This window comes from Hemiscyllium ocellatum, chromosome 8, assembly GCF_020745735.1.
Source record: "Hemiscyllium ocellatum isolate sHemOce1 chromosome 8, sHemOce1.pat.X.cur, whole genome shotgun sequence".
NCBI classification, from domain to species: domain Eukaryota; kingdom Metazoa; phylum Chordata; class Chondrichthyes; order Orectolobiformes; family Hemiscylliidae; genus Hemiscyllium; species Hemiscyllium ocellatum.
In genome coordinates this window covers 42,868,012-42,894,180 of record NC_083408.1, presented here as the reverse complement: position 1 = coordinate 42,894,180, position 26,169 = coordinate 42,868,012, and the positions used below count along the sequence as shown (strand labels likewise).

At 41.8% G+C, this 26,169-nt stretch overlaps 1 protein-coding gene across 8 annotated transcripts in view; it reads right to left on the bottom strand.

The window, feature by feature from the left end:
* LOC132818134 (alpha-(1,6)-fucosyltransferase) overlaps positions 1–26,169 on the bottom strand; it is a 752,369-nt gene that overhangs the window by 502,379 nt on the left and 223,821 nt on the right. For all 8 annotated transcript variants that reach the window (XM_060828858.1, XM_060828856.1, XM_060828873.1 and 5 more), the window contains one exon: positions 7,056–7,143. The gene's annotated coding sequence lies outside the window, so the exon portion shown is untranslated. The remainder of the gene's footprint in view (positions 1–7,055; positions 7,144–26,169) is intronic.

Here is a 26,169-nt window from a genome sequence, read left to right as displayed (position 1 = left end):
TGTGGGTAGGGGCTGCCGTCAAGGATGTCCTCTCTCACCATTGTTGTTTACACTGATAATCGAACCATTAGCAGAAGCCATCCGGACTGATCCTAATATAATGGCCCCGAGGATTGGTACAGGTAAACACAAAATTACCCTCTATGCAGATGACATTCTCTTATTCCTCAGTAATCCTTTAATGTCAGTGCCTCGTCTAATTCAAGTTATTAATACATTTAGTGCATTCTCAGGCTATAAAATTAATTTTTCAAAATCGGAAGCCATGCCAATGGGTGGTCTGGCTATGATACCCCACTTAATGGACGGATCCCCTTTTCCCTTCCGTTGGTCCCTGGAGGGCTTCTTATATTTAGGTATTTTTATCACGCCAGTATTTGATCAGCTGTATAGGGCTAATTTTGTACAATTAATGGAAAGGATAAGGCAGGACCTCCAGCGATGGAGAGACCTTCCGATTTCCTGGCTAGGGAGAATAGCATTAATTAAAATGAATGTTCTGCCCCGTCTCTTATATCCTATGAGAATGCTCCCGCTGATGCTGCCAAGGCTAGCCCTACGTAAATTATATGGCTGGTTGGGCTCCTTTATTTGGAACCATAGACGGCCCCTTATTAAGCTGAAGAAGCTACAGCTTCCACAGGCAAGGGGAGGACTGGACTTCCCAGACTTTAGGAAATATCAGTTAAGCTCCCTACTAAGTTACACAGCTGATTGGGTTTCATCTGATCCACAATCAATTTGGCTGGATATCGAAGCCTCCCAAGTAAAATACCCACTTATTAACCTTTTATTTTCAGATAAGAGGAAAATCATTACAGACCACTGTAAAAATCCCATAATATTAAACACAATTAAGACCTGGAATATAATGCGGCAAAATGAGGGTAACTCACATAAAACATCCCCCCATGCACCAATAGTAGGCGCATGGGGATTCCAACCGGGGATTACAGATGCCACCTTTAAACTCTGGAGATCCAGGGGCATCTCATGCTTAGGGGACCTATTTAAAGATGGGATCCTGATGTCCTTTGAGCAGCTGCGTCTGAAATTCGGAATACCTAATGGGGATCTCTTTCGATACTTCCAAGTTCGAGATTATATACAGAGGAAGACTACATTAATAGATAGTCTTTATAAATCAGACAGAGAACGTAATGTCTTACGACCAGCGGGGGCAAACTCCGTTAGTACTATATACCATTTGCTACATGATGGAGTCTCAGGAGACATGGATGACCTGCTTAAAACATGGGAGCAGGACTTGGGGCTAGAAATCTCTGAGGATATGTGGAATGACATTTGGGAAAATGCTAGAAGAATTGCTATCTGTAACAGAACTCAGGCTATCCAACTAAAGATACTTCATAGGGCCCATATAGCTCCGGCTCGACTGGCAAAATTTAAGGCAGGAGCATCTCCAATGTGTCCCAAATGCAAAATAGAGGTGGGTACTCTTGTACATTGTCTGTGGACTTGTCAGAAAATCCGCAGATACTGGACTAAAGTGGCAAATACCCTGACAGAAATTTTAGGAACGGAAATTAGGGTGGACCCTGTATCTCTCCTTTTGGGCTTTTCGAACCTCTCATCTCTGGATATGCATGGGAAGAGACTATTTTCTATTCTCTCTTTCTGTGCAAGGAAAAATATTTTGGTGAACTGGGTGGCTGAGGGCCCCCCTGGACTTTCAAATTGGCACAGATTAATTATGGAATATATCCCCCTTGACTTCCTCACAAATATGGTGCACCGAAAGACTGAATTATTTTATAAAATATGGCAGCCCTTTTTGAATTATATAAATGCAGATATTTCGGCTATCCTAACAAGGGCTTTTATTTAGTGAAGATTTCAGACCGGGCTGCTCCGGGGCCCCTTGGGAGAGGAATCCTGCGCGAATACGGGTTTTATTATATTTGATGTTTATACATTCCGAGCATGTAAGAGACTTAGGTATACACTCTGGTTAGTTATAGGTTAGATTAGTAGAAAGTTGAGTTTTTTTTTCTTTTCTCGTTTCTTTTTTTTTCTTTTTTTGTTTTCTTTCTTTCTCTTTTCTTTGTTAAATTATGACTATTGTATATATGATTTAATTGTACATCAATGTTTGTATTTGAGAGTTTTGTTTATTTTTGTAAATTTGCAAAAATGTTAAATTTCAATAAAAATATCTACAAAAAAAACACTGTTTCCTGAGGGCACATGGCCCTGCTGCACCCCAATATCGGGCAGAACTGCACAGGGTGATGAGCGCACTGGTCACCTCCGTCAAATTGCATCGGGGCTCAACATTTGGCCCTAGTCTTTTCAGACTTGGTTATGTTTCCATCACCCACAAAAATACTGAATGAACACTTCAAATTTCGTGGTTGTTACAACTCAAAACTTAAATAACATGCTGAATATCAACAAGTTACAAAGTATGCATGTCTAATATAGTGCGACTTGCTGCAGGACAGAGTTTGAGATGGCTCTTATTACAATTGACTGTTAATACAGTTAATGCTCTCAGAATACTCCTACAATTGCATTTCATTGTTTCAAAGTGCCTGCCAGAGATAAGGGCAACAGCGTAAATTGGCTCCCACACTGCTTTAGCTACATAGTTCACACAACGATATAAGTAATACATTGACTGCAAAGGCAATATTTGTTTTTGACATCTCATGTTTAGCCTGAATTAATGCAGCCCTTAAAACAGAAACTGCCCTGAGGTCTTTTTAACTGAAGGAGTTGCTGGAATATACACCCACAATATCATCAAGCAGCAAAGTCACATTTTAGCCAGCTTTCTAAAGCATGAGAAGCTGGTCTTTTTCCATTAAATTATTCCCTTAAAGTAAAGCAGAATTAGTCATTCTGCTAACTGTGTCATGAAATAACCTCGTTGCTTAGGAAGCCAAATTGGGAGTCAGCAGCACTAAGAGTAAAAAATTATGAAATAATATTTCTCATTATCATAAGGGAAAAAAAAGAATGAATTTGAAATGAATTGCTCAAAAGTAATCACTGACATTTTTACACCTTTATACGAAGCAGGAAGCTTTGTTAGATAGAATATTGCTGTCCTATATTTTTACAACATATCTGCAGGATCCAACTGAGCTGGAAGATAAAAGCTTCAGTCAAACAGAATCATTCCCAGCACTGTCACTTCAACACCATTCTGAGAGAAAGGCCAAGTGAACACAAGCCGGAAACAGCAAGCGCATGAAATTCACTCCCAATTCCCACTTAATCGCTCTTCACAAGTACCACACTGCTCATTCCTGTGGGAGTATTTTGCTGTAATCTCCAGACTTATTTGTGTTAATTTAAGGCCACTTAAATAACCAATGCATTTTTACTTATTCAGTGTCTTCCCAGCCGCACTCCACTCCCCGCAACACGTGCCCTCCTGTGAACACCTTGCGTTGGGCTCTTCTATCTTCAGGAGTGTCTCAGGACTGAGAAGATCTTGCTTCCAGCATCTCAATAAGCCTGGAGATGGCTGCTAAGTCCAAATGGCAATCTGCAAACTCTGCCACATGTAGGGCGGTTGGTCCCTTGAAGCATCGAGATGATGGGCATTATTGGGAGATTTGACCATACTCTTTCCGATACCTCAACCAAGTCTCTCAGTGCCTTCCCAAGTGAGCCTTTCTATTTCGGTCGCTTACAAATGACGTGACCCCACAAATCAGCATGATGTTTGACCCGGTCAGGGACGTTATGGGGACATTTCTAAAGTGGTCTTCCTTGGAAGTCTTCAGCCTCAACCAATTTCTGAGTAGAGCAATTCTTTTGGGAGCCCGATGAAAGGTGGACAATCAACATGCCCTTCCTGGCAGGGTTGGTTGTGAGTGAATAGATCTGACCTCAATCCACTGCTGTTGGACTGCCTTCACTGACGCTGGACGTGGGGGTCTTGCAAAGGCACCACTGATGGTACTTTTCTGGTGCTCAGAGGTGCTCGCTGCAGGTTGTTCAAGTCTCCAAAGTATTGCCCGGCAATAGCACAGATCCTCTATTTTGTGTTCGGAACCTTGGCAAAATAAAAACTGGCTGTCCCTCACTTCTCAAGCTGAGAAACTGGAGAGGCAGGTATACTACCATAACAGCCCATCCTCATTCAAACAAGGATCTCAGCATTGAAGTACCAGTTGGAATGTTTCTCTAAGGAATCCACAAATCAGGTGTGCATGCAGGCGTGTCACCAACTCCAGTGGGAAAACAGTTTCAAAGTAAAATCTAGCCAACAATAACAGCCAATTCACTGGCCAAATAAATCAGAGCCAGCACTCAGCGCCCTCAACTATGTCACTGGACAGCTATGTACAATAGAACCTTTGCTAAATGCTACCTCTTCCCCACTCCAAGAGGTTCTGAGGCCAATTCAAAATGGTGTCTATGTTGGAACAGACTAACACACACGTCCCAAATAAAACACAACTGAGATGCTAAGATTAAACTGACCAACTCCGCCCAGCCTAGACTATGCCATAGTTTATAGGGTGCGTTCATTGGCACCCTCAATGGAATTGGGAAGCAGAATTCCCAGCTAACTTGAAAGGAGTGTGCGTGGGAAGTGGGAAACTTCAGTTATGACATTTAAAAGATCAGTAATCCCTTTCAAGTGTCAGCAGGTGGGCAGAATTGCAGATCAGCGTTGAACCTTCAGTGAGACTAAATATCACATCAAATGGTGACTTCAAAATGTCACCTCTCAGACTTCATAACTTCTAGTGTGGGTGGGCGGAGAGTCAGAGAAGGGAGTGCTCTTTTCAAAGACAGTAGGGAAAAACAAAGCCCAAATCTTCAATGAGTTCAGTCTTCAGAAACTGCAGCAGAGGGAAAAAAAAACATTTGATGTCATGCAGCTTTGGTTGCCAAGGCTCAGAACAAGAAATGGGTGCTCACGGAACCCAACACTATTGCGAACACTGCTGCTGTTGTGAGGGTTAAGTGAGAGTGGCCTGGGAAACGCAAAGCTGCAGACGTGTGCAGAGAAGAGTTTCGTGACAATACAAAGACAGGCAAACAACAGACAAGTGACCATCCCTGCTTTATCATGGATTGATTATAAAAACCCAAGATTACTCTGCACTTACATAGCTGTCCCACTCAATCAGACCAGAGGCCAAAACATACCTCAACTCCATTTCCCTGTTCTGCATTATCAACCTCACTCCACCCATCAGCGGAAGGAATTTCTTGAGGCTGCCGAATCATTCAACATACTGAAAGTTAAATTCTTCCTATCTGGTAATATCCAGAATAAACTGGGTGAAAAGTTGGTGAAGGTAACATGATTCTAACTTTCAAAAAAGGAATTGGATTAAAAGGGGAGAAGTTATTACTTCTTATCCAGAGTGAGAATAGACCCAGGGCCTGACTTGCTGATGGTGGCTTTTTTTGTGTGATTCAGTAGAAATTGTTTTGAGCCCCAAGATTTACTGCGTGTGAAGGGTTAAAAAAATCTCAAGCATAAATGTCAGCTCAAACTTGCTGACTTCAATCCAGTTTCAATGGCTGCAGAACAAAAGATGCTCACGAGTTACATTAATCCTTTAAAAAGGAGGTGACATGCAGATTATTTTGTGATATTTCTATTTATGAACAGCTTCTGTCCTCAGGTAGAAACCTGACAGGTCAAAGATAGCACCATGAAGAGAGTGCCTTTCCAGCACTGTTACGAGGATTTAACTAATCCAACACCTCATCCCTTGCCATTACAACTTGTCCAACTCATGTCCTTTTCTCTCCCAACCTGCCAAGTCTCCACCCAGACACCAATCCCTCCACAATCACCAACCTTCCTTCTAATGACTGTTGGCCCAATCCCGTGATATGTCAGCTGCCCACTCCACCAATAAACCTACCTTTTAAATCTCCTGGGTACACAGAAACTGTCACAATTTCTACTCCAGTCAAAGAGCATGCCTCAGTAAATATCAGTGCTTTGAATATATTTTCATCCTTCAACAGGTAAAGAAATGCAACAATCTTATAAATAATCCTTCAGACCTGGCACTACTTTCTTGGTACAACTGTGCTACATCTGTTCAAAAGCCAGCATCAGTTCAGTATTCAAAACTGAATGACATCTGACCAATGTTCTGAACTACTGAAATATTATTCCCTCACTGTTCTATTCCAACCCCTTGAGGAAAATTGTCACTCTTAAGTAAATCATAGCTTTCCATAGAAATCAATGACAGAAGTTGGGTTCCTCCAGACATTTCTTGCTGAGAAAAACAATGTAAACATTGCTGTGCGTTAGCTGCTGAAATAACTTGCAAAATAAACATCATCATTAATTCTGAAAGGAACACTGCCCAGTTAGGTACTTCACAGGAGAAAACAACACTAAAACAGTACTCATTCCTAAATGTCTACATTCAATAATGTAGGGTGTAACTAAACACAGTTTAGCCTTAACAATTCATACTTCCACACACTGTCTGAGACAATATCACCAAGAGTGAGGGCACTCAGTGCAAAGAACCAAATAGAAAATTATAGCCTCACCAACCATAATAATCCAACTCAAAGAAGAAAAGTGAAGACGTGCTTATTCTTTTTCACTCCACCAACCCAATAACCCCTCCCCATTAACCTCTGCCTGATATCTATCCCAAAATCTGAGGGGCGATTTCTTGGTGAAATGTGTAGTATTTAAAATTTTGTTAGAGTCCACATTTCAGATCGTTATTGCTGTTGTCCATGCAGAAGCCTTTTCTCTCAATTTTCTGTCCATGAAGTAAGAGGCATTTATGTTGTCCCAAAACAGTTGGCCACTGCTGTCCCACTCAAAGCATTCCTTTAACCTTACAAATATTTGTTTTCTTTCCATCCAAGTCTGAAACAGTAATCATATTTCAGAAATAATTCCAAGGTTATTTGGAGAAATAGTTACAAAAGACATGAATTTTTTTTTGGTTACGCCCAAGTTCAAAGCTCCCTGCCATTCGAGATTTGAGGTTTTGCAAACCTGTCAACACAGTAATTTAACTAATATTTTACCATGAAGAAGCAATGAAAGCATCTCAAGGGGATGAAAATTTTACCTTAACGTCAGATGATCAGGTGAAGAAGAAATAGTTTCAGACTCACACCGCTGGCTCAAATCATTTCTTTTCACATTCTCTTCATTTGCTGCAAAATTGAAAACATACATAAACAACTTTACCACTCAGAGCCCAAATGATTTTCAACAGGGTAAAATACATATGTCGCCAGAGCTAGAATCCATCTGACTATGGACAGGTGCCAAGTGGTTTTAATCTTCGAGTAAAAAGTGAGGTCTGCAGATGCTGGAGATCAGAACTGAAAATGTGTTGCTGGTTAAAGCACAGCAGGTCAGGCAGCATCCAAGGTACAGGAAATTCGACGTTTTGGGCCAGAGCCCTTCATCAGGAATGATGAAGGGCTCTGGCCCGAAACGTCGAATTTCCTGTTCCTTGGATGCTGCCTGACCTGCTGTGCTTTAACCAGCAACACATTTTCAGCCAAGTGGTTTTAGCTTGACTACATGTTTTGGCAGTTACTTATTCACCAATATGATACAATGCCCTCAAAGTTGTGCATTTCACCTGCAGATAAATTTTATAACTCTTCTCTATAAATCATCAATAAATTCCCCACACTTTGAAGGTCTTGCAGTGTGCTCTACATGTGGACTGAAGGACGTGGTGTGTCTACAAGGATAGCGGTAGCATGCTCGGCTTCACCACAAACAGTCAGATTTACTCTTTGATGGCCACAAAGTAAACAGGAAACAAAAGGAGATATTTCTATTTTGAAGGAAAACAGTGGAAGTTTGTGGAACAGATTGCCAGCATTGATGAAAAACTCAAAACTTGGAGCTCTTAATGCACCTCAAGGATCGCCATGTGCTCTTGCCAACAAAAGATGAACCCAGGAGGAAAACAAATCTTTCAAAACTGCACAGGAACAGCAAATGGATTGAACCAACATGTGCTGGGAACAACCGATAAATCCAACCCAAAATTATTTTTGCCCCCAGTGCTATCACAAGATTTCGGTTGCAACTTACATGTAGATGAGAGTCAATCTGTCAACTGGGGACGGACTAACAATCTGCTGCAACCATCGAGTACTGCTAGTTCTTCTGCTTCATTACCAGTTTACATTTGTGAAAACAAGGTGACTAATAGGCTTCTAGCTTACATGGTATTAATGTTCCATCTGCAACATTTCAAGTACGTATTTCACAGGTCGGTAAAAACAAATCATTTCCAAAGTGAAAGACCACTTGGATGTGTAAGTCTGTCCCACTTTGCATTTAAGTTCTTTTTCAGAAAACAAAATTACACCAAAGACATCCCATACAACATTTGCAGCAGCACTGCAGGTCAAACTGTATGTAAATATACAAGAAATACAAGAGATGCGGCGGAGATTAGAAAATGGAAATGGTGCACACTTGAATGCAAGACGCCTGCACCGCCAATCCTGGTTTGGCTGTAGCCTTCCCTTCCAAACCTGTCATTCTTTCATTTCTATACCAACACAGGCCACTTCAAGGCGTCAATACTGGGAAGGCTGCAGATCAGCAAGCTACAGGGCTGCTTGACTTCACACACGCATTTGGAGAATCAGGACAAGATCAGTGAAAAAGAATAGGTAGAGGAGCTGGAAGCAAATGAATGAGCCCCCAGCCTGATTTTGGGAAATTTCCTGGAGAACACAGCCCTGGGTGCAGCACATGGGCATCCTCCCTCACTCATTCAGTTGTGCAACCTCACTCGGCGCAGGTCAAAGGAGATGCTGGGGATGGAATCCAGGATGAAACTCGGGGAGAGATAATACTAGAAGAGCAGACCAAGATTGGGGGTGCAGGGAAGGGGGCGGTGAGCAGTGCAGGGAGAAAACCAGGAGAAGGGAGTAAGAGAGAGAGTGAGAGAGAGAGTGTGAGAAAAAGAGCATGAGGGAGAAAGAGAGGGGGGAGGGGGAGGTGAGAGAGGGGGAGAGAGAGGGGGAGAGGGTGAGAGGGAGAGAAAAAAAAAGCAGGCGGATCAGACAGCAATATGAAGACCTCCGGGAAAGTGGCAGAGCTGATCCAGAATAAAAGGTCAGGGATGCCAGCAAAGGCTGGTGGGAAAGACACCGTGAGAGGGTGAGGGAGAGGGTGAGGGAGAGGGTGAGGGAGAGAGAGTCATGAAAGCTAGCAATAGTAGTGGCCAGGCAGAGCTAAGAGCTTGGACGTTGACCTTTTTTGGTGCCACAAAAGGTGACACTAACCATAGAGGCCTCCCACTTTCAACTCAGGAGGGAAGTATATTCTTGGCACCCATTCCTGAAGGCTCCAGCTCCCAGCACTGCTGTATGCTGGCTGGCCTTTGGTAGTGGGAAGCAGAGGTGAGGTGAGGCTTGAAGCAAAAGACCTGTTAGACGCAGCATAGCTGCTCTCAGAGACACAGAAATAGATTTCAATCTGCAATCAACAATTCATTAAAGCTTTTGAAGTAATTGGTTACTGGGCACTTAAGGACTTCACTTTTGTTTTATTGTATTTCCTCTCCAGAAAATTGTAGGGGAATATAAAAGGGGGGACTTGGAGAGCAATTGAAAGACAGATCTACTTCGGACTGTGCTGCAATTCAATTAGATAACTTTAATTTTCTGGATGAATTCAGTGGCAATATAATCCTTTTCTCCACCCATGAGTGTGCTTCATTCACCACCACCTGCCAGCTAAGTGCAAGTTAGGGACATTAAGAGGGAATGATGATGAATAACTACATCACCAACGAAGAGAGGACTGCAACAAGACATTTTTCTTGAATGCTTTTCAGCTCATTCAGTAGAAAGTGTTGACTGAAATGACTTAAACAACATGCAGCTTACATGCCTTTTCCAAATAAAGGTTTGAAACTTACACGCAGTGAGTATCACTTTCATGTTTCTAGTTTGTCATAACGGCACACATCGTCCAGCTAATCGCCAAGGGCTTAACATGGTAGTGGTGGGTTCCATTAGGTTCAAATGTAACAAGCAAAACAACAACAGGTCACTACCATTCCTTTGACTGGAAAAGCAATAATTCTTTCCAACTGGTAATAGCTAACTAGTCAGCAACCATGATCAGGCAGGAGCCTTTCTTGATGAAGGGCTCCTGCCCGAAACATCCATTCTCCTGCTCCTCGGATGCTGCCTGACCTGCTGTGCATTTCCAGCACCACTCTAATCTTGACAGCAACCGTTATTAACTGTTTCCAAGTGGGAAAGGACCAAAACTGCCAGGTAACTGCAATCAATTGTTACCAACTGGCGTAACATGCTGGATGGCAACTTGGTTCACCCATTCCAGTGAAACGGTTTCTTTCCTTCTCCTGGGTCAGGATCATGAGGAATGCTCGATTCCTGCTATGCATAGAAGTGTGTGTATTTTTCCAATTCTGACCTCCAACACCAACACTTAACTTGAACGGTTAAGGGTTAGATTGAAAACACTGGGAGGCAAAGGGTATGGGGCAGAGGGACTTTGAGATGATCACATTTCCTTCCTCTTGCAGATGAGCCAGCCTAAACTATAAACGGAGCCATTCCACCACCAGTAGGGAGTGACACACAGGTGTCCTTGGGAATCTACTGGGCCACATTTTCCAACAAGCTTTCATTTAATTCAATTTTTTTTTGTTATGCAACAGTACAGTCAAAACAGATGGCAAGGCTCATGCAATTTTAAATTTTATGCTCCACATTCAGAGATGTGGGGATAGAAGAGACAGCCGGTGCTAGGACCATGAATGAATGGTATGAGCCCAGAAGTTATTACATGCCATAGTCATACAGGAATGTTTAACAAGTTAACAATTCAAATAGACAGTGGAGATATGCTGCATAAAGATATTACCAATTTAAATTATTTAAATGAAACAGAACACTGCAACTATTAGAATAGTGGATAAAAGAATACCACACGATTAGATCAAATATTGATGTGCTATTCATCAGTGGCTGCATGTTGCAAATCACTGGGCGAATTTGTGCAGTCATTTGTAGATTATTATTGTAACACACCAGTATCATGCAAGCTTCCAATCTGTAACCATCTCAAGCTCCATCCACAGTGCTTGTACAGTGCATCAACAACATTTCTTAAAATTCTGGTGACCCTAACCTCCCACTATGCAGCATTCTTTCATTTTGAACATGCCATTGTGAAGCAATTTGAGTTTTCTTTCTTCTGTAGCCACAGAGCTGTGTAACTATAAACTCTTGCTTTAATGGTAATGATCAACTCAGAGCAGAACAGAAACCTGCCCCCACCCACCCCCCAGCTGCACTGTCTCGTTAATGAAGCAACAGTCAGAGCAAAGTGCAAATGATAGGTTCTCTTTCTTGGTTCAACTGTGTCATGCTGTGATTATATTGGGAAATAAATTAGCTGAGAGTCAACTGGTGTGAAAAGTGGCCCAGTAAATGTGCAACCATTCAACCACAATGAATAGCAGCAATTAATCTGAATATTTATTGGCCAATAATAATCTGTAGATTGGTAAGGACATGCAGGGAAACCAATCCTAGTGTGTGCTCAAATTATTGAATCTTGTTTAATGTAATTACACCAAATGAGAAGTCTTTTTAATTCACTGCAAATGAGAGAGATTTGCAAACTGCATCTTTCATATGTAGAGACACATCAATGCGTGTATTAGTGAAGCCAAGAGCACAGAGCTCTGGCGTATCAGAAATGCCACCTTCATGGTTGCTGGAAGCACAGTAAAATTTGGATTAAGTATTTAAGGTGCCAACAAGGTTGGATAGAAGAGGGGGTTAAAGAGGCAGACACCGTCAGTAACACGGCAAAACAAATGTCTGGCACAAGTATCAGGGAAAGATACGGGTCAGCAATTAACAGCAGAGAAACTGAGAGCCATTACACTCATACACTGAGGGGAAGAGCAAATCGAAGGGAAGGTGGTCCAGCGAGGTTGGAAGGTGCACTAATTCCTTTCCCTTCCCTCCATTGGTCAGAACAAATCTTTAAGCACAGTAGCAACACGGCCAATTATCACGTTTTTGGTGTATATCCGGTTTAATATTAGAAATGAATCTGCCAGACTTAATTCACCAACCCAGAATAATTAATTAGCTTCTTTCAAAGAAAACTTACTAAACAAACATGCAGATATTACCCAAGAAACGTTTACATTGAAAAGCTTGCTAAAATCAATTCTAACATTCCACACATAACAAGGCAAATGGTCAAATGGACAGCAGTACAGCCAATGTGATCAGACAGGTCATATGAATTTCTCAACAATTCCCCCACCAAGACATTGGTGATACTGTGTATCAGGAAATCTCATTAAAATGTCACAAAAAATGGTTGTTCACTTTCAATGACTTAGCCTTGGAAAGTCTTTTAAAAGCTGTTTGGTCATGGACTGATCACACCCTAGTCTCAGGGAAGGAGATGGAGCGACTATGTTCCAGTGGATTCATGAAAACAGTACTCCAGCACTGCCTCACAAGCACACCTCCAGCTTTTCACAAGCAGGAAGCTTCACCAGGCTACTACTGTCTTAGATTGATTTCCTGAGGTCTCATCCAGCTCAGTTGCACACAACCAGGACTGTGTGGGTGAGCTTTCAGCTCTCACTCTCTGCTCTAATGAATTATTAATTATGCGTCAGCTTGCTTCAAGCCCTTCACAGTCCCTATAACTTCTCTAAATCCTCACGACAAAGGGCTATTGCAACTGCTCTGACTTTCCAGAGCCCCAATTACATTGAACCCATGTGGTCTAGCTATCTCCAAACATACTCTTCTTGTCTCATTACCTGCCACCTTTGAACCCAGTGACACCAAAGAATATGGAATGATCTATGCAAACCCTTGCAACAGGCCTTGCCTCTCTTGTTGGCAGAATTGAGTGTAACTCATCTTTCAAATAATCAAATGGTAAAAACTCACTGGAACTCTATTCTTTAACTCTTGTCATTTTCATAGAAAGTTGGTTTACAAAATAAATTGCATTAATCACACCAGTAATAATAAATGCAGGATACAGTTGTCACATGAACAATGAGGTCAGGGGTCAGCTAAAGAGCAGGCAGAGAATGGGGTGGACACAGACAACGTACCCTGAATGCACAGACACAAAAGTTGGATACAGTGACTACTTTAGCATTGGCAGAATAAGATTGGAATTTATTTAACTTAGTTCTTGGGTGAAATTCATGTCAAACCTATCATACCTGTCTTGTAAAAAGCTTGAATCCAATTCTGTACCATTGGGATTCCCTGTCATTTTTTTTACACCTGAGAGGCTAACACCCATTATGTGTGGCCTTAATTTAGGAACAAAGAAGCAAATATTCTTGGAAACAGTTAAAAGAACAACTCCATAGAGTTCCAGGGAGGTGGAGGAGAGGATTGGCAACATGATTCTGGGTAGGAGTGAAAGGAACAGGGTGGTCATTATGGGGGATTTTAACTTCCCCAACATTGACTGGAAATGCTGTAACTCTAGGATGTTGGATAGACCAGTTTTTGTCCATTGTGTACAGGAGGATTTTCTGACCCTGTATGTCGAAGGGCCGACAAGAGGGGAGGTCACACTGGATCTGGTGCTTGGTAATGAGCCAGGCCAGGGGTTTGACTTCATGGTAGGTGAGCACTTTGGAGAGAGTGATCATAATTCAGTTATGTTTAGTCTAGCTATGGAAAGGGATAGGTACATGTCAAAGGGCAAGAGTTATTGATGGGGCAAGGGTGATTATAATGAGATTGGGCAAGACTTAGGATGCATAGAATGGAGTAGCAAAATGCAGGGGATGGGGACAATTGAAGTGTGGAGCTGATTTAAAGAACAGATAATGACAGTCCTTGATAGTTATGTCCCTGTCAGGCAGGGAGGAAGTGATAAGCTAAGGGAACCGTGGTTTACTACAGAAATTGCATCTCTTGTTAAGCAGAAGAAGGAGGCTTAAGTGACAATGAGAGGAGATGGTTCAGATGAGGCAATGCAGAGTTACAGATTAGCTAAGAAGGATTTAAAGAGAGAGTTAAGAACAGCAAAGAGACGACATGAGCAGTCTTTTGAAGGCAGAATAAAAGAGAACCCCATATCTTTCTGTAGGTATGTGAGGAATAAAAGGATGATTAGGGTAGGAATAGGGCCAGTCAAAGACAGAAGTGGGAAGTTGTGTGTAGACCCTGTGGAGATCAAAGAGGTGCTAAACAAATATTTTTCATCGGTTTTCACTCAAGAAAAGGATAATATTGTAGAGGAGAAGAATGAGTTACAAGATATTAAATTAGAAAGGATTGAGGTTAGCAAGGAAGAGGTATTATCAATTCTGTAAAGGAGTGAAAGTAGAAAGTCCCCTGGGCTGGATGGGATTTATCTGAGGATTCTCTGGGAAGCTAGGGAGGAGATAGCGGAGCCTTTGGCTTTGATATTTGAGTCGTCATTGTTGACAGGTTTAGTACCAGAGGACTGGAGGATTGAAAACGTTGTGCCCTTGTTCAAGAAGGGCAGTAGAAATGATCCAGGTAATTATAGAACAGTGAGCTTTACATCTGTTGTAGGAAACGTTTTGGAAAGGATTATAAGAGATAGGATTTATAATTAAGTGTGATTTAGCAGTTTGAATTAGAAACTGGCTTTGTGAAAGTAGGCAGTGAGCGGTGGTTGATGGAAAATATTCAGCCTGGAGTCCGGTTACCAGTGGTGTGCCACAAGGATCTGTTTTGGGACCACTGCTGTTTGTCATTTTTCTAAATGACTTAGACACAGACATAGATGGATGGGTTAGTAAGTTTGCAGATGACACTAAAGTCAATGGAGTAGTGGACTGTGTGGAAGAATGTTGCAGGTTGCAGGGGGACTTGGAAAAACTGCAGAATTGGGCTGAGAGGTGGCAAATGGAGTTCAATGCAGCTAAATGTGTGGTGATGCACTTTGGGGAGAATAACTGGAAGGCAGAATACTGGGTCAATGAAAAGATTCTTGGTAGTGTCGATGTGCAGAGGGATCTTGGGAGTCCACGTACATAGATCCCTGAAAGTTGCCACTGAGGTGGATAGTGCTGTTAAGAAGGTATACAGTTTGTTCGGTTTTATTGTAGAGAGATTGAGTTCCAGAGCCGTAATGTCATGCTACAACTATACAAAATGCTAGTGCGGCCACACTTGGAATATTGTGCATAGTCTGGTCGCCCCATTACGGAAGTGCTTGGAAGGATTGGAAAAAGCGCAGAGGAGATTTTCCAGGATGTTGCCTGGTCTGGAGGACAGGTCTTATGAGGAAAAGCTGAGAGACTGGGTTTGTTCTCATTGGAAAGAAGGCGGCTAAGGGGGGATTTGATAGAGACATACAAGATGATCAGAGGATTAGATAGGGTACACAGAGAAAGACTTTTTTCCTAGGATGATGACATCAGCTTGTATGAGGGGACCTAACTACAAATTGAGGGGTGATAGATTTAAGAGAGATGTCAGAGGCAGGTTCTTTACTCAGAGTGGTACGGGCGTGGAATGCCCTACCTGCTAATGTAGTCAACTCAGCCACATTAGGGAGATTTAAACAATCCTTGGATAAGCACACAGACGATGATGAAATAGTGTTGGGGGATGAGCCTAGATGAATTCACAGGTCAGCGCAACATGGAGGGCCAAAGGACCTGTTCTGCGCTGTATTGTTCTATGTTCTAAACATCAACTTGTTTAAAGTTGAGCAAAGCCATTAGTGAATGCATCATCACAATGTTTCCCAGTTAAGGAACAAGCTAAAAATACAAACAGTGCTCATTTGGTGTCATGGTAATGGCCCTAACTCTTGACTATGAGGCCTAGGTTCAAGTCCTGTCTGCTCCAGAGGTATGTTACACCATCTCTGAACAGGTCAGTTAAATACCTAAAGAAAGATGCAAACACACTCTGTGTGGGAGATACAGGTAGCTCTGCTATAATGCGATGGTTACATTCTTGTACAACCCCGCGTTGTAGAATAATCACACTTTAGAAACAGAACTTAAAGTATCGGCAATGTAATCACGCAACAACCAACACAAGTTTTAAAAGTTTGTGATATCGAAGCAGCATCCCCGATTCATCAATCGCAGGACAGCAAATTCATTGACAAAACGCATGTAGTAACAGACCCACCTGTGCACCATCTTTAATGATACCAAACGATTTTCTCCTGAACTTGCCTGACAGCAGTGGTTTACATCATGATAGCTGCACAGATGGTGCCTGGTGACCTTGGAAACCATTCCTCAGGCATATGACCAAGGTCATGAGTATCGGGAATGATTGAGACCACGAGTATCAGGAGGACTTAAGACATGTTCAGAAACCTTTGATCACAAAACATCCCACAACGTGAGGGGAACGTCACTGAGCAGCCCGCGTCCCGGTGCAGTTCTCAGTTACGTTTTGAGTCTTGCCTCTTAAATAACTGCTCACAAAGTATCGACTTACTATTGCAGAGCGATCATTTGAAATTTGGTGTTCTTGCATTTGTCCTGAAAAAAAACCCTTAACACGTCTCTAGTTTGAAGTGATTTTCAAGTACTTCAGTGGTTGCAGAAGCTTGGCAAGGACTTGCACAAAACAATGATCATCTGAGCATGGAGGAGTGCACTTTGAATTTCTTATGCAGAATACATATTAATCGGGGTGGGATCAATGAATGGCAATGAACAACTAAAGAGGAGCCGTTAACAGTCCAGAAAGTACTGGAATATCGGAGTGTCAGCAGTGAGCTGTTCAATTTCACTGCGTTTATGAGAGGCTGCTTATAATCAATGCTCACTGATTAGTTAAGCCTTTGTGTGAACTTAAAAAGGAAAATTCTGCTGAAACAGTTGGAACACAGAGTGGATGTTTTGAAGCACTTAGACTAAAAGCTGTCATCCACATAGGCACTGGCATCATTTCTCAATAGACATTGTCAAGTGTCAGAGAGCTCTGCAATCCCTCAACATTTAGATAATCTTCTTGTTTATTCTTCCTGTCAAAATGGGCAGTATCGCAATACGGAAACTTTTTTTGCCACACCTTTGCTCAGCACTTGACCTATTTAGATTCCTTTGTAGTCTCCTTATATCCTCTTCACAATGACAGTGTGGGAGAGAGGGAAACAAAAGGGGGTTCTGGACACAAGCAGAACATAGTCAGTTATGAAAAGCGACTAACGATCGTAGCATGAGGAAGGATCTAAAGGAGGTGAGTGCCGAACTCAATGGAGGAAATGCCTCTGATAGGTGGATGCGCTAATATTCTTGAATCAGGCAACTACACCTACTGCCAAAAGTTGATGTTGCTGCATTACAAATAATAGAAAAGTAGGCAATCGAAGTTCATATCCTTACCTTCAGAGGTTTGGAAGATAGTGCAAGAAGCTTCAACATCTGACTAGCAAAGAAATAAACACAAGCCCAGCAAAATGTTTTTAAAAAAAGGATAGTGGGGGGAAGAAAACAGAAAGAAAGACAGCAAAATTAACAGTGAAAAAAACAGGCAAACTTAGGGGTCAATTATAGAGAGAAAAACAGCAACAAGAAAGAGATAGAAACACAAAATATATGGAGAACCACCACCATAGGGAAAGAAAAGATAAAGTTAAATATTAACAAAACAACATGTGAAGGGGAATTCCAGTCTTTTACTGAAAGGAACACCAGTAGGTTTTAGTCACTTCTTTCCCACCTGAGAAACCGTGAGATCAAAATTAAAGAAATGAGCAAACTATATCTTTTACTTAACAAAACAGGAGTCGATCCTACCTAAACACAATCAGGACGTGATGAATAATAAAGGCAGCAGGGAAATTGATCAAACAGAGAGCATTTGTTCCAAGAAGAAGAAACTACATTTCTCCAAGTGCTAACAGTTCCCTGACACTGGGCTATTTAAGCCTGGGGATTGCGTGGTCCTCAGACAGCAGCTCTCACAGGTGTCATCCTACCTTTCCAGGAAGGTCCAAGGTTGTGGGCAGTAATTATCCTTGGTCTTTCTGTGTTGCTCAACAATATTTGCACAGCTGCTGAGGTAAGGAATGTGTTAGGTTCATTTGAAAAACATCTTCTTGTGCCTTCACCTTGTAGCTTGTTATTGCATCACTTCCTGCGATGAAGAACACTGTATTTTAGCAGCATGTCACACGGTCAGACTCCATTCCTTCTCGGAACATATGGATCAGGAGGAATGGGCCCTGGAGCCTACTCTGCAATTTAAGATCATCGTGGTCAGCAGATGACTCCTCAATCCGGCCTATCTTCCCTGCATACCCTTCCACCTTTTTTGCTTTCCAAGAATCTATCAACCTCTGCTTTAAAGATATTCAAAGAATGCTCTATCTTTTGAGGAAGAGATTGTTGAAGACTCTCAACCATCCAAAACAAAACCTCATGTCGGCAGGAAGTGGGCCTCCCTTTATTTTTAAACAGTGACTCCCAGCTCATGGCTTCCCGTAAGATAAAACATCCTTACTACATCCACCCTGTTAAGACCTCTCAGGGCCTTCAGTCCTTCAATGAAGCTCCTTCTGACAGTCCAGCAGTTAGAAAGTAGCCTAGCCTATCTAACATTTCCTCCTAAGATAGCCTGCCCATTGTAGCTCACAGTTTAGTACATATTCTCAGAGTTGCTTTCAACATCATTCCTCAAATAAAGTGATAAATGCCATATCCTAGATGCACTCTCACTAGCGACCTGTGCAACTAAAGCACAACCTGCCAACTTTTGCTTTCAATTCCCTTCACAATAAACAACAATACTCTATTGGTTTTCCTAATTAATTACTCTACTTTCATATCAATCTTTTGTAATTTTACACAATCAGACACCCAGGTATTTCTGCATCTCAGAGACTTGCCCATTATGCATCGACCATAATGCCATTTTAAACCAGTCCCCTCAGTCTGTACATGGCTGATACCCCTCTAATCCCTCTCTGTCCATGCACATTTCTAAATGCCTCTTATTGTATCTGCTCCTACCATCTCCCCTCGGAGGAGCTCAAGACATTTCCTACCCTGCATAAAAGAAATTGCCTCACACATCTCCTTTAAACTTTAAATCTACACCCTCACCTTAAATCTATACCCCATAGTATTTGATAGTTCCATCCTGGGAAAACAACTCTGATTATCCACCCTATCCATGCAGCTCAATTTTATACGTCGCTATCAGATCACCCTCGGCCTCTAATGCTCTAGCAAAAGCAATCCAAGTTTGTCCTTACAGCAAATACAGTCCAACCCAGGCAAAATTTTGGGAGAACTCTTTGGTACCCTCTCCAAAGCCTCCACATCCTTCCTGTAGTGTAGCTACCAGAACTGTCACTTTCATGGAACTATGGACTTGCAGCCAAGATCCCTCTCTATATCAATGCTCCTAAGCATCCTGCCATTTACTGCATATTTCCCTCTTGCATTTGACCTCTCAAAATGCATTTTATCTGGATTAAAATGCATTTACTATTTGTCCAACTTTCTAGCTGATCGATATGCTGCCAAATCCTTTGACAACATTCCTTATTATCCACAACTCCAACAATGTTCATGTCATTTGCAAACTTACTCATCAGGCCAACTACATTTTCATCCAAATTACTTATGAACATTACAAACAACAGAAAGTGCTACAGTGATCTTTGTGGAATCCATAGGTCACTGGCCTCCAGTAAGGAAACACACCTCCATGACTACTGCTTTCTATGACCAAGCCAATTTTGTATCCAAAGTACAAACTCACCAGGGGACTTGAACTTGTAGATCAGTCTACCATGAGGAACTTTGTCAAATGCCTCAGGAGTAAAATCCACGCAGGCAACATTACCCTCTATAATCTGTATCACTTCTTCAAACAACACAATCAAATGTGCGACAAGACCTCCCATGCATAAATGCATGCTGACCATCCCAGCCCATCCTTTTCCACGTGGGCCAAAAGATCTCTTCCTATGCAATACTGTTCTGTATTCTCTCATCGTTTCAATAAAACAATTGTTGTTTATTTTTTCTGTGCAAATGGATAAATGTTTCCACCTTCTTAGCCTGAGCTGATCCTTAGCCAAGAGCCACAGCTGCAGGTTGCAGTGAAAGGTTGCTTGATTGCAATCAGGAACTGGCTGCTCTTTCTTCACTTGAACCAATCATGATATTGCCACCCCAAATCTGACTGAGATTTGCAAGCTCAATATAAACAGGACAACACACTAAAACCCTACTTCTTCCACACAGTATGTTTGTACAAAGACATGAGTTAAGCCCTGAAGAGCAATTACACTAATTACAGTTGCCAGCTAACAACAAATATACTATAACAAGAATCACTTTGAGATTAACCATAGAGAAAACCTTGAGGGTCAATATAGTTGAAGAAAACTGCTCAGCTCAAGTTTGATGTCTGAGTGGAATGCAAAGTTTATAAGACCTATTCTGTTCAAATAGCTCCTGAAGCTGACACTTGTTCCTCTGATGTCTTATTCAGAAATGTGCTCCAATTGTTTATCACGCGTGTGAAGAATTTCTTCCTGCAATCAGTCCAAAATACTCTGGCCATCTGTTTGAATGAGTCTTTGCGTCAGTATTGGGGCTTATTTTGGATTGTGGCCTGACTTTAACTCTTCTCTATCATTTAATGTCAGATACTGCTGTGAATTGAAGTGGCTGGTATTGTCAGGTTACCCTCACTATTCAATCCGACGAGATCAACTCCCTTGGCCGCTCTTCGCAGCAATTCTGGCATTTGCCTACACGTCCCTTATATTCTGATGGCCAAAACTGGACTTGGAGTTCAAGGTAAGTACAGGAACAGCTGAAGCAGAACATTATCCATTAATGGAATCATCTCAAAGTTATGACTAACTGATTTGGAAACAGTTCAAAATCTTCTCCACAATGAAAAGGAAAAACTAAAATCTGTAATTATTTCATCCCAAGATCCAGACTCTGACAAGCAGATGGCTGCTTAGTAGCTGATGGTGTTGCTGTCTCAGAAGTCAGACCTGGAATGGGAATTATGACCAGACAACTGGTCAATTAACTGCATATTATTAAACGTACACAGGTTTTACGCAGAAATGTCCTTCCCACTATTCATTGAGGGACTTGCTTGGTACTGGAATGTGATGCCAGGTTACCACAGTATGTGGTCTTGACAATGTGGAGAGCAAGAATCAGTCGGACATCTTTCTCCAAATGACAAGACAGCAGAGCCTGAGCTTTCCAAATATCCACAGCAGAAGTAAGTCTATGAGTGATCAGAGGCAGGAACCAGAGCTCAGATTTATCATCCCGACTCACACTGAGGCTAATTGTCATTTGAACACCCTCCAACTTGTACCAAATGTCTCAGCACAGACACCAATTAAATATACAATGTGCAATGCAGCATCAGTTTCATGACAGGTCAAATGAAGCACTTATCCACAAAACAATAAAGAAGGGAGGATCAATTCCTGAGGATCTCTGCTAAACAGAGACATTTTTGTCCACGACATCATTCGTTACTTTGCAGAGTGCACACATCAGTTGTTTTTCTTGGCGTTTTGTGATGCCAATGACAACTTCATGCTTAGCAAACCAGATTTTCTCTTCATCTGCCATATGTTTCAGTAAAAGCTAATGCGACTCGGGGATCACATCAAGAAATGCCTTCACCATACGGGAATATACCTCCTGTCATTACTGGATCACCTTGAGTTCAAACTGAAAGAATGCACAATTGGCCAGGCTGAGAGACAATCTAGAAACTAACAGACAAATGCTACAAACATCAAACAAATACAGAACCTTGAGAACTCAACATTGAATTTGTATGTTCCATTTTTCTTGCATGTCTCTCACACACATTTTTTAGGTCACTATCTTTCCTTCACTGCCATTAACAACTCCTTTGTCTTTGGCTCAGAGCACCCTTACAATCTGTTCCACTTGCTTCTCCTCCCCCTCTGTCTACAGCATAAAAAATACAATTTCCTAACATCTCTCAATTCTGTAGACATCATACCAGACATGAAGCACTAACTCTGCTTCTCTCCCAACACATGCTGCTGGACCTGCTGAGTTTGTCAAGCATTTTCTGTTTTTAAAAATATCTGAAATCTTTAAGTAATACAGATTTTACTTTTTATCTCCCAACCAGGCTCTGACTAGCACAGAGAATAATCTCCTGGTGTCCACATGCAAAAGTTTCAAAAAACACATTCTTGCATCTTGGATCTTTCCCTCAACTGAGGGCAATTAATTCACCATCCAGCAGATACTCCAGACCGTGCTCAGATTTCTTTTGATGGATTGAGATCTTGTGTGGTTTGGCTGTGATTGGAATGGCGAGCAAAAGCAGAACAAAGGTATGTGAGGCTTCCAAACTGCCTTCACAGTCCCCTCCATTTTAGTTCTACCCTGTGATCAATACCGCCCTGCATTTTCATCCACCTCTTCATCGAGATGTTTGGGTTGTTTGGTCATTGCAGTGTGGGGTTGGCTCTTCACTGAATGCGTTCTAAGCAAGAGCACAATCCTTACAGAATTGAAAAGCTTCATTCATTTTACTGTAAAGGGAGACATATTGCCAGAGCTTCTCACCTTTCACTCATCAAAACAAACACAAGAATACCAAATTTCAAATAATCACAGCAGTTTATACAACAGAGGAGACTATACTTAAACAATCATACTATTATATTCAGTTATATTTGCCAAGCCATTGGGACCGACGTATCCAATCATATACATTGTTGAGATAACTTGAAACTTGACCTTCTTGCATTTGTCCTGATGATCGCAAAACTCAAGTTCTGTGGGACCACATGAATTTTTTTTTTTACTTTTCTGAAAATATCTTCACAATGACAAATAAAATAAAGTAAGCAATGAAAGGCCAAAATTATCCAAGAAGAAAACTCTTGGCACTTTCTCAGGATGGTGGCTATTGCTGAAGCAATTGCACATTTACAGGTGAGCAGGAAAATTGCCAGTAGAGGGCGTCGCAAACATGGTAGTTATTGAATCTATTGGTACATAAGTTCCCCAATTCCAGAGTCTTCAACAATTTGGCTCTAAATTACTACTTTATGTTCAAGGTTTTAGTGAAGATCCTGTAGCTTGGGTTCTGGTTGAAGTTTTTGGTTGGTTCATCAAGCTGGTTGATAGTTTTGCAACCATTTTGCCCCCTCTTCAGTGCTGTGTAGCTTCCAGATGTGATTGTGATCTGCTCTGAATTTTTACGGTTCCGTCTCTTGTGGCGGGCGATTCACCTTCCAGTTACAACAGTAACCACCCCAACATCCACAAACAGAGCTGTGTCAAGACCTTGTCTAAACGAGCCATAGCACACTGTAACATCCCAAAATTCTGCAAAAAAAAGAGGAGGAACACATGAACAAAGTCTTTGCCAATAATGGGTATCCTATCAGCTTCATCTGCCAATGCCTGGCATGCAACAACACTAAGACAACAGTGTGCCCTTCAACACACTGACCGCCCCATCCTACATTAGAAACGTTCTCAGAACTAATAATGAGACTTCCACATTCTCTGGGAATAATAACCCACAGCCACACTTCACCAGCTACTATCCAGGATAGAAGACACACACACACACACACACACACACACACACACACACACACACACACACACACACACACACACACCAGACGAATGTGATATATAAAACACCATGCAGCAACTGCAGGAACAATACATCTGACAAAGTGGTCTGAAACTCACTACCAGAATACACAAGCATCAGCTTGCACCAAAACAACATGACCAGACCTCCTTCATATCAATACAAACTGACAATAAAAGGACACCAATTCAACTGGGACAACGTTATGACACTGGAACAAGTTGAACAAAGACAAGCTCGGGAATTCCTGGAGGCCTGGTATTTATCCAGGGGTCCCACAAACAAACATGTTGAAATAGATCCCATCTACAGCCAACTACTGTACAAAACCCAAAGTAGAACCACCCGCCACAACGGACAGAACCGAATAAAGTTGGGTCAGACCAGAATCCACAGTGCTGAAGATGTCACCCAGGAGGGAGACAAAACATTTGCCAGAAAATCAACGAGCTAGGCGAACCAACCAACAACTTCTACTGCTTGATGTTTTAGAAAAGGATGTTGCTCGGCACATGTAGTAAACAGTTGGAGGTGGTGAGGCTCAAGGAACTTCAATCACACAGTAAAAACTGAAAGAACTTTGGATGCTGGAAATTAGAGACCAAAACAGAAATTTCACGAAAAGCTCAGCAGGCCTGGCAGAACCTGTGAAGAGAAACCAGAGTTCACATTTCAGCTCCAATGACCTTTCCTCTGAAGTGATGGGAGATAGGAAAATGCTGGTTTGTATGAAGATGATAGGGTGGGGAGTTCAGGAGTAATGAGCAAGGAAACAGGGTGGTGTGTTAAAGTGTTAATCACACAGCACTTATTTATTTATTGACATGAGCAGAGAACGATGCAACAAAGCCAAAATGCCACCAAGGACACACGTCATACATCCAGTGGCATGGTGAGTGAATAGTGCAATGTCAGCTGGTCCATGCTAAAATATGTCAAAAACTTTGTAAAGATCACTAAAGAAAGGGATTTGCTCCCTTAGGCATCCAGTACAGAATAGATAGGTTTCCCTACAGTGTGGAAACAGGCCGTTTGGCCCAACAACTCCACATCGACCCTCTGAAGAGTAACCCACCCAGACCCATTTCCTTCTGATTAATGCACCTCACACTATGGGCAATTTAGCATGGCCAATTCACCTGAACTGCACATCTTTGGACTGTGGGAGGAAACCCACGCAGACTCGGGGAGAATGTGCAAACTCAACACAGACAGTTGCCTGAGGCTGGAATTGAACCTGGGACCCTGGTGTTGTGAGGCAACAGTGTTAACTACTGAGCCACCGTGCCGCCCAGATACGCTGGGCTGAGTCGCCTCCTGTATGCAGTAACCCTTTTACAATTTAACATAAATAACAATGCTCAAAGTTCCAAACCACACATGGCTAAACTTAACACTAAGGACAGACTCATACCAAAGGTTCAATTCATAGCTGGATTTTATGTCTGTTTATATTTGACAGCCTAAAACAGAGAGGGGTCAAAATTCCCACAAGATTGAAAATTAAATCAGAGCTCAGATCGTGACCAAATTTGCAAATCCTCAAGTCAACCCAGTACACAGAGGAAAAGATTAGTGCTAATTGTGAAAAACATCAGTTATCTCGACAATGGTGTTTGGCTCTGAGTTTTAAAATCCATCAGATTTATGAATTCTAATTAATATACATTCTGCTGGATTTAGCTCTGCTGCAGTTGTGCAAATCCTTTTCCAGTAAGTCACTGCTGAAATCCATCAGTCTGTAGCAGTTTCATTTATCACTCATTTTACTGGTGGTTTGTGTTAATGTGAGCCAGTGGTGGTCCACTCTCTCCAGTCAAATACCGAGAGTTCAATGGTATGCATACAACTTGAGAAAGTTCACTCTCATTAACCTTTACTTCTCCTGCCCACGTACAAACTACACAACTCATCAAATACGATTGCTCCATTAAACAGTGTTCACGGTTGGAGACTTAGCAAATGTGGATAGGTCTTTTTATTTGCAGCGCGAAAGTTTTCTCCTTTTGTTAATTGTTGGATTTTACAGGTGACATTATTGCTCAAATATCTTTTCAGTTTTTTTGTGTGGCTTGAAGAGAGAGTTCGAAAGGAGCTTTCCACGTTTTAATCATTCAGAATTTGAAATACAAAATTGGCACTAATAAGGAATTTCAGAGAAATTTGATGACTCAGTATTTAGTGCCGTACACTGCTGCATTGAATATTGAAGGCAAATTGCAGGGATGCATCTGAGGGGAATATATCAGTTCTGTTTGTGCTTTGTTTGTGTTGGTATCACAGATGAACGTTCCCACTCAGCCAATGTGTTTTACATTGTAAAAGTGGCCAACAATGTGATAGTGAGATGATAGATTGTTTTTGCGAGATGTGAGTGTAAAATATTGGCCAGCACAGTGGGCTAGCAGCTCTACTTCCCCTCAAAATAGACAAATGAGGGTTCCATTTAACATTCCACCTGAAAGACTGCACCTCCAGTAGTGCAGCTCAGCACTCGGTCAGCCCTCTCTTTAACGCTGCCAAGACCAATAGTGGGAGTCGAACCCAGCACCTCAT